General features: G+C 33.3%; 1 pseudogene; it reads left to right on the top strand.

Moving 5' to 3' along the window:
• The first annotated feature begins 7,451 nt into the window (after window positions 1-7,451).
• Window positions 7,452-8,312, top strand: LOC143566256 (protein RETICULATA-RELATED 3, chloroplastic-like; annotated as a pseudogene).
• Window positions 8,313-12,057: the final 3,745 nt, after the last annotated feature.

Genomic DNA, 12,057 nt, shown 5'->3' with positions numbered 1-12,057 from the left:
GTGGAAAGGTAAACAAAACGAATTTCCCATTCTATCCGCCATGGCTCGTGATTTGCTTGCCGTACAAGCCTCAACGGTTTCTTCCGAATCGGTTTTTTCTCTTAGTGGTAGGGTGTTATCTATGCGAAGAACAAAATTAATTCCCGAGTCTCTAGAAGTTTGCATTTGCCTAAAGGACCATTTGGATGCGGTGGATCGTGTACAACACAAGGCGAACTTTGAAGACGAAATACCAATAGAGCGTCATATTCATGATGAGGAGGCGGAGGACGGGGTTTCTTCCGATAACGAAGACGAGGGTGAAGACGAGAATGAAGACGAAGAAGAGTTGTAATTTGTGTTTTTTATTTGTTTTAGTAAAATTATTTGTAACTTGTTCAACTAATATTTAGTTTTGATTTGTTTAATTGTAATTACTTTTGTTACTCATGATTAATTTTTTGTTACTTTTTTAATAACGACGAACATTTTATTTATTTAAACAATAACTATTACAAACATTATTAAAACATAAACGATACTAAACATAACAACTAAAACTTTAAAAACAAAGTCCGTCGTTTTAATTCGGGAATACTTATTTTTGGGTTGTAGAGCCGGACGATTCTCCCACTTCCGCTTTTTTAGCATCCAAACTTCTTTATGTTTTCGTAATGTCGAGTTGGACCCTGCTTTAAGAAACTTCGAGCAATATTTGCAACGTGCTATCTCATGTGAGTCAGTCATTAGACACAAATCGTAATGAACCCAAACATCGGGGCATCTTGTTGTTTCAATCACCATAACAACGTCGTCATTAGTTGCCATTTGTTGTCGGTTTAAGCTTAATTGTGTTTTGGAGTGTGTTTTATAGTTTTGGAAGTTGTTTAACAAGTACACACTCATACATTGATATTTATAGAATGAAAATTAGCTAAATATAGTAATAAAATCGGTTCCAACGGTCAAAAACGGCTATATAGCCGTTGGAACCGGTTTCTAACGGCTATAATGTTTGAATTTCAAAAAAAACCGGTGGAACCGGTTTTTACGTAATAACCGGTCCCGGTTCCAACCCTACCCGGTTCCTAAAAGTTTGCATTTCTGGGCATCGGTTCGGGTCGGGAACCGAACCGGTTCCTGACTGGAACCGGTGTCATTTTCTACCCGGTGTGAAAAAAACCGGTTCCGAACCGGTTCGGGTTTTCAAGGTGAACCCGATTTGTGCACGTCTAGTTAAGACTGACAGGGCATCTTGAAATCGCCAACTCATGTGGAGGAAAAGTCCGAATACGACAATATAAACTTAAATGGGTTAACGTTAACCGGTTTATGGTTTATCAAACTAGTTTACTATCATACACTTGACTTAAACCATTTCCATTTAAGTTTTGGTAGATTTGGACGAAGAGTTAAAACATTCCCCAAATGAAATGATTCTTCCAAGAGTTATCTGATTTTTTAAGTAACTTTATTTAAATAATTATATAAACTTTTCTTATGTTTATATAAAACTTACCTTCTTCGTTCTTTTGTGTAGATTCTCTACTTAATACTTTGTTGTATTATTCATACTTGTTTAATGACTAAAGATGATTAATCAAATGTTTAGGGACATGCACGTGACATATAACATCATTGATGAACTAGTAATATTTTAAGTCACATTAGTCCTCATCAAAATCATTATATTGATTAAAGTTTAAACCATTGTTCTTCTTTATAGTTTGATATCTGCAAACAAGGGAGAGTTTGGTTGTTCAATAATCAAAGGTGGGTCTGGTTGTTGCATAATCTGCGAAGAATTTGGTTGTTACATGTTATAGGGAAAGACTTGATAGAAAGTTTCATTCCAGTCGAAGCTATTATCGCCATCCCCAATATCTTCAACGTTAAGAGGAGGGGTTGGTTGTTGTATGTTGAAGGGGTTGGGTTGGGTGTTTGGTTGTTCAACAAGAATGTGAACATCAACATGAAGATCAATGTTGTTTCATCGACCTGCCAATACAAACTAAAGATGAAAGTTGCATATTTATAGTCGTTAAATATATAGTCGTTGGGTGATAATGTAATACGGTTGTTAGATAACAAAAATATTATTATTAAAACTTACCCTGAATCACGAGTCGCATACTCGCCTTTTGGTTGTTATTCATCTTCCTCTTTTAGTGAGTACTCTTTTATTGACGGATACTCATTTTTCAGTGGATACTCGTTGTCAAGGAATATTTAGTTAAACATCCACATGCCCTGAAGGTTGAGCTTTTGAGTTTTATTCATCGTCTGTGTTTCATAACGATGATTAATTGCTTAATTTAGCAAAATATTTCACACTTCGTACTATTTTGTGTGATTTTTTAAGTTAAATCACATTATTATTATTTTAAGTAATCAAGTTTTTATTTTTGGATTTATAGGGATCAAACACTTTTGATATTTTGACTGGTGAATTGTAGAGATGAGCAAATTCGGCATTGATACTGGTACCGTCGGTAATAAATCGGTACCAAAGTTTTGAGTTTTCGGTATCCAGTACGATATAGTACTAGTATTTCCCGAATTTTATCTTAAACACTGGTGTCCTTCCGGTACGAACCGATACCGAACCAAACATTTGGGTACCGATACCAGTAGCCAAAATTTGCGAGCTTCAGTATCAGAATTTTCGGTACTTGTACCGATACGATACCGATCTCGTCCCTAATAAATTGTTCCAAATGGAAGTTGTTTTATAATTTTTATTTTGTTCTTACATTGGAAAGAGGCGAAGAAGGATGTTTTATCAAAAACGCTAGGAAAGAGGCGAAGAAGGCGGTGACAGAGGAAAAAAACACAGCGTATAGATGGATGTATGCACGTCTGGAAACAAAGGAGGGGGAGCATGATATGTTCAAGATTGCTAAAGCCAGGGAGCGTAGAAGACAAGACCTAGGAGTAGTGAAATATATAAAAGGAGAGGATGGGCGTGTCTTAATCAAGGAACAAGACATTAAACAGAGATGGCAAAATTATTTTAACAGTCTTTTTAATGACAGACAGATCTACCAACGAGAAACAGACAACCCTGCTGCGCAGAGACAATAAAGGAATAACTCCTACTGTAGAGGTATCACACAGGGAGAGGTGAGGATAGCACTTAGGAAGATGGGAAGGGCTAAGGCGATTGGTCTAGACAACATACCGGTTGAGGCTTGGAAGTGTTTAGGGGATGAAGGAGTTCAATGGCTCACTACTCTATTCAACCTTATTTTCAAGAATGGAAAAATGCCATACCGGTGGAGGAGTAGTGTAGTAGTGCCCCTATACAAGAACAAATGAAACGCACAGTGTTGTGGAAATTACAGAGAAATTAAGTTGTTATGTCATACTATGAAATTATGGGAGAGAGTAATTGAGACTCGAATTAGGAGAGAAACGCAGGTTAAGGTTAACCAATTTGGTTTCATGACGGGAAAGTCAACAACCGGAAGTGATACACATACTGAGAAGATTTATGGAGAAGTATAAGGAGAAAAAGAGGGACCTACATATGGTCATCGACCTTGAAAAAGCATATGACAGTGTGCCACGTAGACTAATTTGGGATAGTTTAGAAGGTAGAGGGGTACCTGGAAAGTATATAGACTTAATTAAATATATGTATGACAGGACTAAAGCTAGTGTTCATGCGCCGGTAGGAGATACTATTTTTTTCCCGGTGGAGATGGGACTCCACCAAGGATCGGCGTTAAGTCCGTTTCTTTTCGCGGTAGTCATGGTTGATCTGTCCAAGTCGATTCAGGAGCCTGTCCCATGGTGCATGCTCTTTGCAGATGATATTGTGTTAGTGGCTGAGACTAAACAAAGCTTGAACGAAAGGCTAGAGGAGTGGCATGTAGCTTTTGAGGATAAAGGTTTAAGATATAGTCGCTCTAAAACAGAGTACCTTTGTTGTTACTTCAGTGGTGTTGGTAATAGCGAGGACACCCAGATCACTATTGAGGACCAGGTGGTTCCGCAGATAACGATGTTTAAATATCTAGGATCGTTTGTCCAAAGCAATGGGGAGATAGACAGTGACATAACCCATCGTATACAAGCTAGCTGGTGTAGGTGAAAAGTAGCCACTGGGGTTTTGTGCGACAAGCAGTTCCATCTAAATTAAAGGGGAAATTTTATAGAGTCGCAGTTAGACCTGCAATGTTGTGTGGAACAGACTGTTGGGCCATCAAGAAGACACAAGCGCGCAAGATGGAGATAGCAAAGATGAGGATGCTGAGGTGGATGTGCGGACACACTAGATTAGATATGATTAGAAATGAGGTCTTTAGGGAAATGTTATGAATAGTTAGCATATAAGAGAAAATAAAGGAAGGGAGATTGAGATAGTTTGGGCATGTGAAGAGGAGACCGACAATAGCGCCAATTAGAGTAGTGAAAACCTTGATTGTGGAAGGAAAGAGGAGTAGAGGCAGGCCTAAATTGATTTGGGATGAGAGAATTAGACGTGACTTGACAGAGTTGCACCTCTCTGAGAACATGGTCCAGGATAGAGATTCTTGGAGACGTAGGATTAAGGTTAGCGACCTCAAGGGGAATGTACCTAGTTAGCTTAGCTTTGTATTTAGGGTCTAGTTGGCTAGTCTGGCTCCTTGTTGTTTATGTATTATATTTTGTTTGATGCTGCTTTTTGCTTCTTATGCCCTATTCTCAGTAGGTTACAGATTACTTGCTATTTGGTAGTTTGCTATCTTTATATTGTTAAGTGTCTTTGCTTGTAGGATGTATGTTTACTATGTTTACCTGTATGTAGCTTTAAGAGCCAGGGGTTTCTCTGGAAGCAGCCTCTCTATTCTCACGAATAGAGGAAAGACTTGCCTACATCACACCCTCCAATGACCCTACCGATAGCGTGTTATGCGCAGGGCCGGCCCAACTATTTTGGTGGCCCTAAGCGAACAAAAATTCAAGGCCTTTAAAAAATATTTATATTTGTACTTTTCAGTTTTTTTTTTCTTTCTATTTAGCTTCTCATCATAACATAAAGCTTGACAATATTTGATTTTTTTTTGTTAAAAAAGACAACCAACACGATTTGAAAATAACTTGATTAGATATATTGAAAAACATAGATAACAACACATAGGCAATTTAAACATGACCATTTACAAGTATAATGTTTGTATATCATCCATATTTTGATAAATAATAAGTGTCTTCACTAATATAATATAATGTTGAAATTTAATCTTATAAAGTTATACTTTTTTTCTACAATTAGAAACAATTCAGGTTGAGTTAATCAGTAGTGAATTAATTCTTATTCATTCCCTGAAGAATTAGATTTAAGATTCAAAAAGCTGGGGTTGGAAAAGAAACATGGATCGAGAGTTACCACTACACTAGAGCAAGATTATTTGCAATCATTATTAACTTAATAATTATATATATGGTAAATAATTATTTTGAAGAAATTAAGCCTCAAAATTTTTGAAAGCCCAAAACTCTAGCTTGGTTTGTTATACTAACGAGCCAACCCTGATTATACGGTGAGATATACAGGACTTAATTGATTGATTGATTTTGTTCTTACATACGATATGTTTTTCGTATTCTACTATTTTAGTACCATGTTCTTATCTTAAATTCTTAATGGTTATTGTTAACCACTTAATTCACGTATGCAGTACTTGACTAGTTGGCAAGTAATGTTTTGTATAGCAAACATAATATTTTTATGTCATTAAATTTAACGAAAACAATATATTTTCAAATTTTTATCCCATGAAAATTAATCAGTACTTTAATAAAGATAGTGATATACTTCATTTTATGAAAATATATATATTTTTACAACAAAAGTACAAAACTAAAGTATGTGAAAATTATGGTAATATCATCCTATGTAAAAGCACATTTTCAGAAATTCAGTTACTAAAATTTCGTAACCTTCCTTAATCATTTAAAAATCATGTTTTTAATTGAAATGTTAACATTATTATTTTTACCATGTTAATCATATCTATTTTTTTAACGACCAACTAAGTAACGTCGGGTACTCCGTACGCGGCCCCCATTGGCTAAAGGTAGCCTGAGCCGGCCACTAGTCTGGACGGACGAAGCCCTTAGCGGTCCACCTATTGAGGGATTCGCCGGATAAAACCCGACCCCCACGTCCGCCAAATGGCACGATAGCGAGGAGCCGGTAAAATCGGGTGAGATCAGGACTCGAACCTTGGCAAGGCAGGGCCATTCCTCATATCTCCTATATAAATTGGTGATAATGAGGTTTGAACTCACTACCTCTCACTAGTAAAGTGAGTGCTAAGCGTCAACACAATTATCTTCCGTAATTCACTCTTTAGTTTATTTAAGTATTAATAATCTCCTATTGCAATCGCCTTCTTCAACCTTATGACTCTTCAATTTAAAAACCCAAAATTCACTATGTTTATAATTTTTATTTTAATTTCTTCTATTTTGCCTTTGTTACTTGGTATTGAGCCATCATCACGAGAATCTAAGGCTTATATTTAGTTTTTTTTATGCTAATTATATTCATAGATCGGTTTCAAGAAAGGCGTTTCAAGGTGATTTTAATTTAATTCACATCATGACATACATTTTTTTAAATTTTTAATTCTGATTTGTGATTATTTAAAAGACAAGCCGATCTCACGGCGGGCATTATTGTCTCACCGATTTATATTTCAAGATGCCGTTTCGTTCATCCGCAATAATAATGCGAATACTACTTATGTTAACGTAACAACAAATATTACAAAGTCTTTTGCATATTGTATGTAATTTTTTATATTATTAAAATTAAATTTAATATTCTTTTCTATATATACCAACCCGTATATCATGGGTTCTAACCTATTTAATACAGATATACTGAAGAATTTGAAGTTACTTACGAAGAGTCAACATCTTTGTTATTGATAATGAGTTTTCTTATAAATGGTAATAAACTTTAAATTAAATTTAAATTATCTAAATAAAACACATTATTTAGTGATTATTTTTTAATAAAACACATTATTTATCATATTGGTATAAGTTTATTTATTTATGTTAGTTGGAATAATTTAGGGAAATTTAAAATGGAATATTTTTTAATTTATTTCCTGCTGCCGTCATTCTCTCTCCGATCTGTCATTCTACAGGTACATCCACTCTTCAAATTCACCTTTTATGCATTTCAATCCTTGTTTTCTTTACTTAATAATGTTAACTGAAATGCACCAGTTGATCAATTCAGTTGCCTCAACACACGCGAACGTATCGATGTGTGTCAATTTTGATTAATCTGATTTTAGGGGTTTTTTTTTATAATTTTAGGGTTTTGTTGATGTCTGCAATTGTAGGTTGTTAAATTGAATCGACTCATTAGTTATTACCGGATTTTATTAATTTAATTTATTTGTCAGGTTGAGTTTGCTGTTAATAAGTTTTGAACCCCTGTTGTTAGAGAAGAGAAGAGAAGAGAAGAGCATGGGTTCCTTTGCTCAGATCCATTTGCCTCATATTGCCGGAAGCTGCCATCGTCTTCATGCTCGGCACATGTCTAGTCTCCATTTACCTAACTTTTCCGATAAAAAGCAGCCGTCACTCAACATTATGTTTTCATCTGTCAAACCAAAGGATGTTAAACCTAATCTAGCAGATGGGCTTCTGTGCGGTTGAGGCGGTAGTGTTGGTGGTTCTGGTGTCGGTCACGGGTTGCTGCTGATCCTCAATTCCCGTTCAAGGTGTTAATGGAGGAAGTGGCGGGTGTGAGTTCAGCCGTTCTTGGTGACATGGCTTCCCGCCCGAACTTCGGGCTAAACGAGCTTGATTTTGTGTTTTCAACGCTCGTTGTCGGGTCCATCATCAATTTCCTTCTTATGTACCCACCATGGCTTCTTCGTCAGCGGCCCTTCCTTCAATCTTTGCCAGTTGCCCAGCGGGCCATATGTTTGAGCCCTTGTGAACCGTCTGGGAACGCTTGTGTACAAAGGAGCTGTCTTTGCAGCAGTGGGTTTAGCAGCCGGGCTGGTGGGGACCGCTATTTCAAATGGGTTGGTCAAGATGAGGAAGAAGATGGATCCTAACTTTGAGCCGCCTAACAAACCGCCACCGACGCTTTTAAATGCGATGACTTGGGCTCTTCATATGGGTGTGAGCAGTAATTTAAGGTATCAGGCATTGAGTTTTTGTTAGCTAAGGGGCTGCCGCCTGTCTTGTTCAAAAGCTCTGTGATTGGATTGAGGATGGCTAATAATGTTCTTGGTGGGATGTCGTTTGTGATGTTGGCAAGGATAACCGGATCACAAAGCTCCGGTGAAGAAAAGAAGGCAGAGAAGGAGTGAAGCGTGTTTGAGTGGTATGCATGCAACATGTCTTTTTTTTCCTTCTTTTATCTATCTATAAAATAAAATAAAATAAAATAAAGCTAGGGTTGATGGAGTTGAATAATTTTTGACTTATTTTGGCTTTGGCATGATTGCCTAGTGGCCAAGGTCCAAGGCAATCTTCTACTTAAAATTAGAGATGCTTATGGTCCAGTTTGGCTGGTTTTGACAAAAAAATTTAGCCGAACCACCCAACTTGCAGAGTTGGGTGGGTCGTCCTGGACTGGCCGGTTTGAATGTGTAAACGTTTTTTTTTTTTTTTTTTTCATAATTTAATGAATGCCCTTGCTTCCGAAACTTTGAATAATCTGATGGTGTATTATTCTGTCTTTTTGAAGAATGGAGAAGTTTTGGTCCTGCCACAAGCTACGAAATGTCACTAAATAAAAGGTTTTTAAAATATGTATATTACATAGAAAAATTATTATGATTTTATTTAGTCAAAAGCTGTTTTTTTGTGGGTATTTTCGGAGCATAAAGGTTAATTACCTTATTACCTTTATTTTGTAAAAGGTGTAAAGAACATAAAGACTATAGTTTCGAATTACAAATCACACAATATCTCTTGCAAAATAAATACGAGAATGGCATTTAAACATATAATCAAACAATTATAATATATTATATAATGCAAAAATAGTTGTAATAAAATATTACACGTCTCTTGGTTTTTATAAATGCTCCTACTCTCTTCGCCTTTGTTTAGATAAGGCACAATTGATACAAAGATTGCCTAAGAGTAACGTCTTGAGCTGCGGGTGAGACGTGTCTCATGTTCATGACAACTTTTTTTTGTGTAATTGAAATTCAAAGAAAATTTTAAATTAGATAGATCAACGGCTCATTTTAGGATATAGATACACCACTGCAAATAAACCGTAGGGCTACAATAACCAACCGGATATAAAAATTCACCACCTCGGTTAAGAAACCGTGTCTAAGAACACCACTTGATAATTGAGATGCCAAAATCGAGCTAGCAAAGAACAATTAACATAACCCGAAATACATTTGAGATAAATCAACATAATTCATTTTCAACATAAACTCACTCATCATCATTAACGTTGCATAGAGAAGAAAAACAAACCGATCCACTAATCACTAACCCATTATCTCCGCTATCTAAATGCTAGAAAAAATAAAATACGTGCATGAAAATAGAAACATTTACAAAGATAATCTAACTATACTATTAAAACAATATAGTTTAACTCAATATGGTCTCTTCCTATTGGTGTATTCTTAACATTTTCACGTATATCTAACACTTCTCTAATTTTCATGTAAATAAAATAATTCTAAAATACTATACAATCAGTTCTATTAAATTCTATTCAATGATTATTAATTTCTATAATTTATATATGTATGTATTCATAAATCATTAATAATTTAGTTTATTTTACATTAGTAAACATTATTTTAGTATGTAGGCTTAATTAGCTGAATTGTGTAGTATATCAAATATTCAGAGATTGAAAATATGGTACAACATAATAAAATATATTGTATACCTTAAATTAAAATTTTGTATTTTTGTTTGTCTATTATTATCTTATATTATACAAGAATGTTATATTATCCCGTCTTTAGTAAACATCATTTTAAAGATCATAAGGGCAAAGTATATAATGAATACAACCTAAAGAGATTATAAGATAACATATTTGCGTCAATAAAATTGTATAATAATTTATCGATAGTGAGAACATTCCTTTATAATGATTGTCATATTGGATGATTGTGTAATAAATGTATTAGATAAAGTTCATCTTTTGAATCAACATTGAGATAGAAGTTTTTTCGAATCGACATTGTAAAACTGTTTTGTTGATTTGGAGACTAGTTTCCTTTCTTTGCTTATTATTTTACTTATGATAAATATTTTAATTTTTCATTTAACTTTGTTAGTCTTTGTATGTTTTTGTATTTGATTCAAATAAGTTATGATGTCTTATAATTCATGTAAAATTATCATTTATTTATAAATACAACATTTCCATTTCATTAAATTTATATGATGTTACATATATATTATGTTTTTAAATATGTTCCACCGGCCGTGTTTAACACTAGAAATAAAAATTATTTGTAACTTTTAACTGATATTCGTTTGAATAAAATTAATTATAAAGTTTCTTTAATAGTCATCCACCATATTCATATACATCATCTACTAATTTGTGTTTTAATTCGTATTTTAATCACTATGTTTATTGTACAAAAGGATAATAGTTTTCTTGACATAATATAAGTTTTAACTTCAAATCAATTTTTAAGTTGACAACCATTAATTTACATTAAATCTTATATTTTTAAATACCTAAAAATAAGGCATAAAATGATTTAAACATAATTGTTAAACAAATAGCGGCTTCTAACAATAAAACACGTTTTCTCCTTAATTTAGATAATTTTCTCCGTAAAATAACCATTAGTGAACATGGGATGTTTTCTTAGTTTGTTCATATTATTCCCATAATAAAAAAAACATTTTTAATTATTTATATATTTAAGTTTTAACAAAATTAAATTTCTATTTTCATCACCACCAAATCAGCATGTACGAAATATGACGAAAAGTTTAATCTCATGAGTAGATGCAATTTGTTTAAATGGGTAAAAATATACAGCTACAAATAAAATGGGTTAAACGGATACACATTTAAAGAAACATAAAAACTAAAGAGCACAATCTATAAAAACAATATTAGATTATTATTATTATATGTATTCAATAATTATTTAACATAATTTATCCACAAATGAGTTATATGAAATGGATAAGAAAGCTTTGCCTATTTTTCTAAATAATATATATTAGGAATCAACTATATATCAACTACTCTTGAATGAAAATTAATATGTTATTGAATATTGTTTAAGATTTTATTTTGAAGATCAACTAATTATAGGATTATGAAAGACTAAATTTAGGTTTTAGATTGTCATAACAATTTGTTTTGTAACGTAATTTTAAAATATACTTATAAAAAGAAATGTCTTAGATTGTTCATCCTTTAACATTGATGTGCAACAAATATTTAAATTGATGTGTAAATAAACACGGGTACTATCTTAGAGTAATAAACATTACGGTTATTGATGTGTAATAAATGTCTTAGATAAAGTTCATATTTTGAATCAACATTGAGATAGAAGTTTTGCTGAATCAAAATTGTAAAATTGTATTGTTGATTTGGAGAATAATTTCTTTGTTTGTTTATTATTGTACTCATGATATAAGTTATAAAATATTTTAATTTTTCATTTATCTTTGTTAGTCTTTGTATGTTTTTGTATTTGATTCAAATAAGTTATGATGTCTTATAATTCATGTAAAATTATCATTTATTTATAAATACAACATTTGCATTTCATTATTTATAAATACAACTACGCTATTATAGATATACCAGATGATCTTTTGATTGGTGATTCATCCGATCCCATTTCTAATCTGATTGATTTTGTATATCCAGTATTATTGGAAAATTTTAATGATATTTCATATTTTCAAGAAACAACCATACTTGCACCTTTAAATGAGGTTATCCAAGTCACTAATGACAGATTTTTGTCTTTGTTTCCCGGAGAATAAGTTGAATATCTCAGTTCTGATAGTATAGACAAGTCTGATAGTGTTGGTCCTGGTTTCGATCCAACATTACACTCACCGGATTTTCTAAATGGTTTAAAG

The sequence above is a fragment of the Bidens hawaiensis genome, unplaced genomic scaffold (assembly GCF_021521415.1).
Source record: "Bidens hawaiensis isolate Kalapana, Puna unplaced genomic scaffold, B.hawaiensis_p1.1 tig00022862_1, whole genome shotgun sequence".
NCBI classification, from domain to species: domain Eukaryota; kingdom Viridiplantae; phylum Streptophyta; class Magnoliopsida; order Asterales; family Asteraceae; genus Bidens; species Bidens hawaiensis.
The sequence above is the reverse complement of the archived record's forward strand: the minus strand, read 5'-3'. Positions and strand labels throughout refer to the sequence as shown.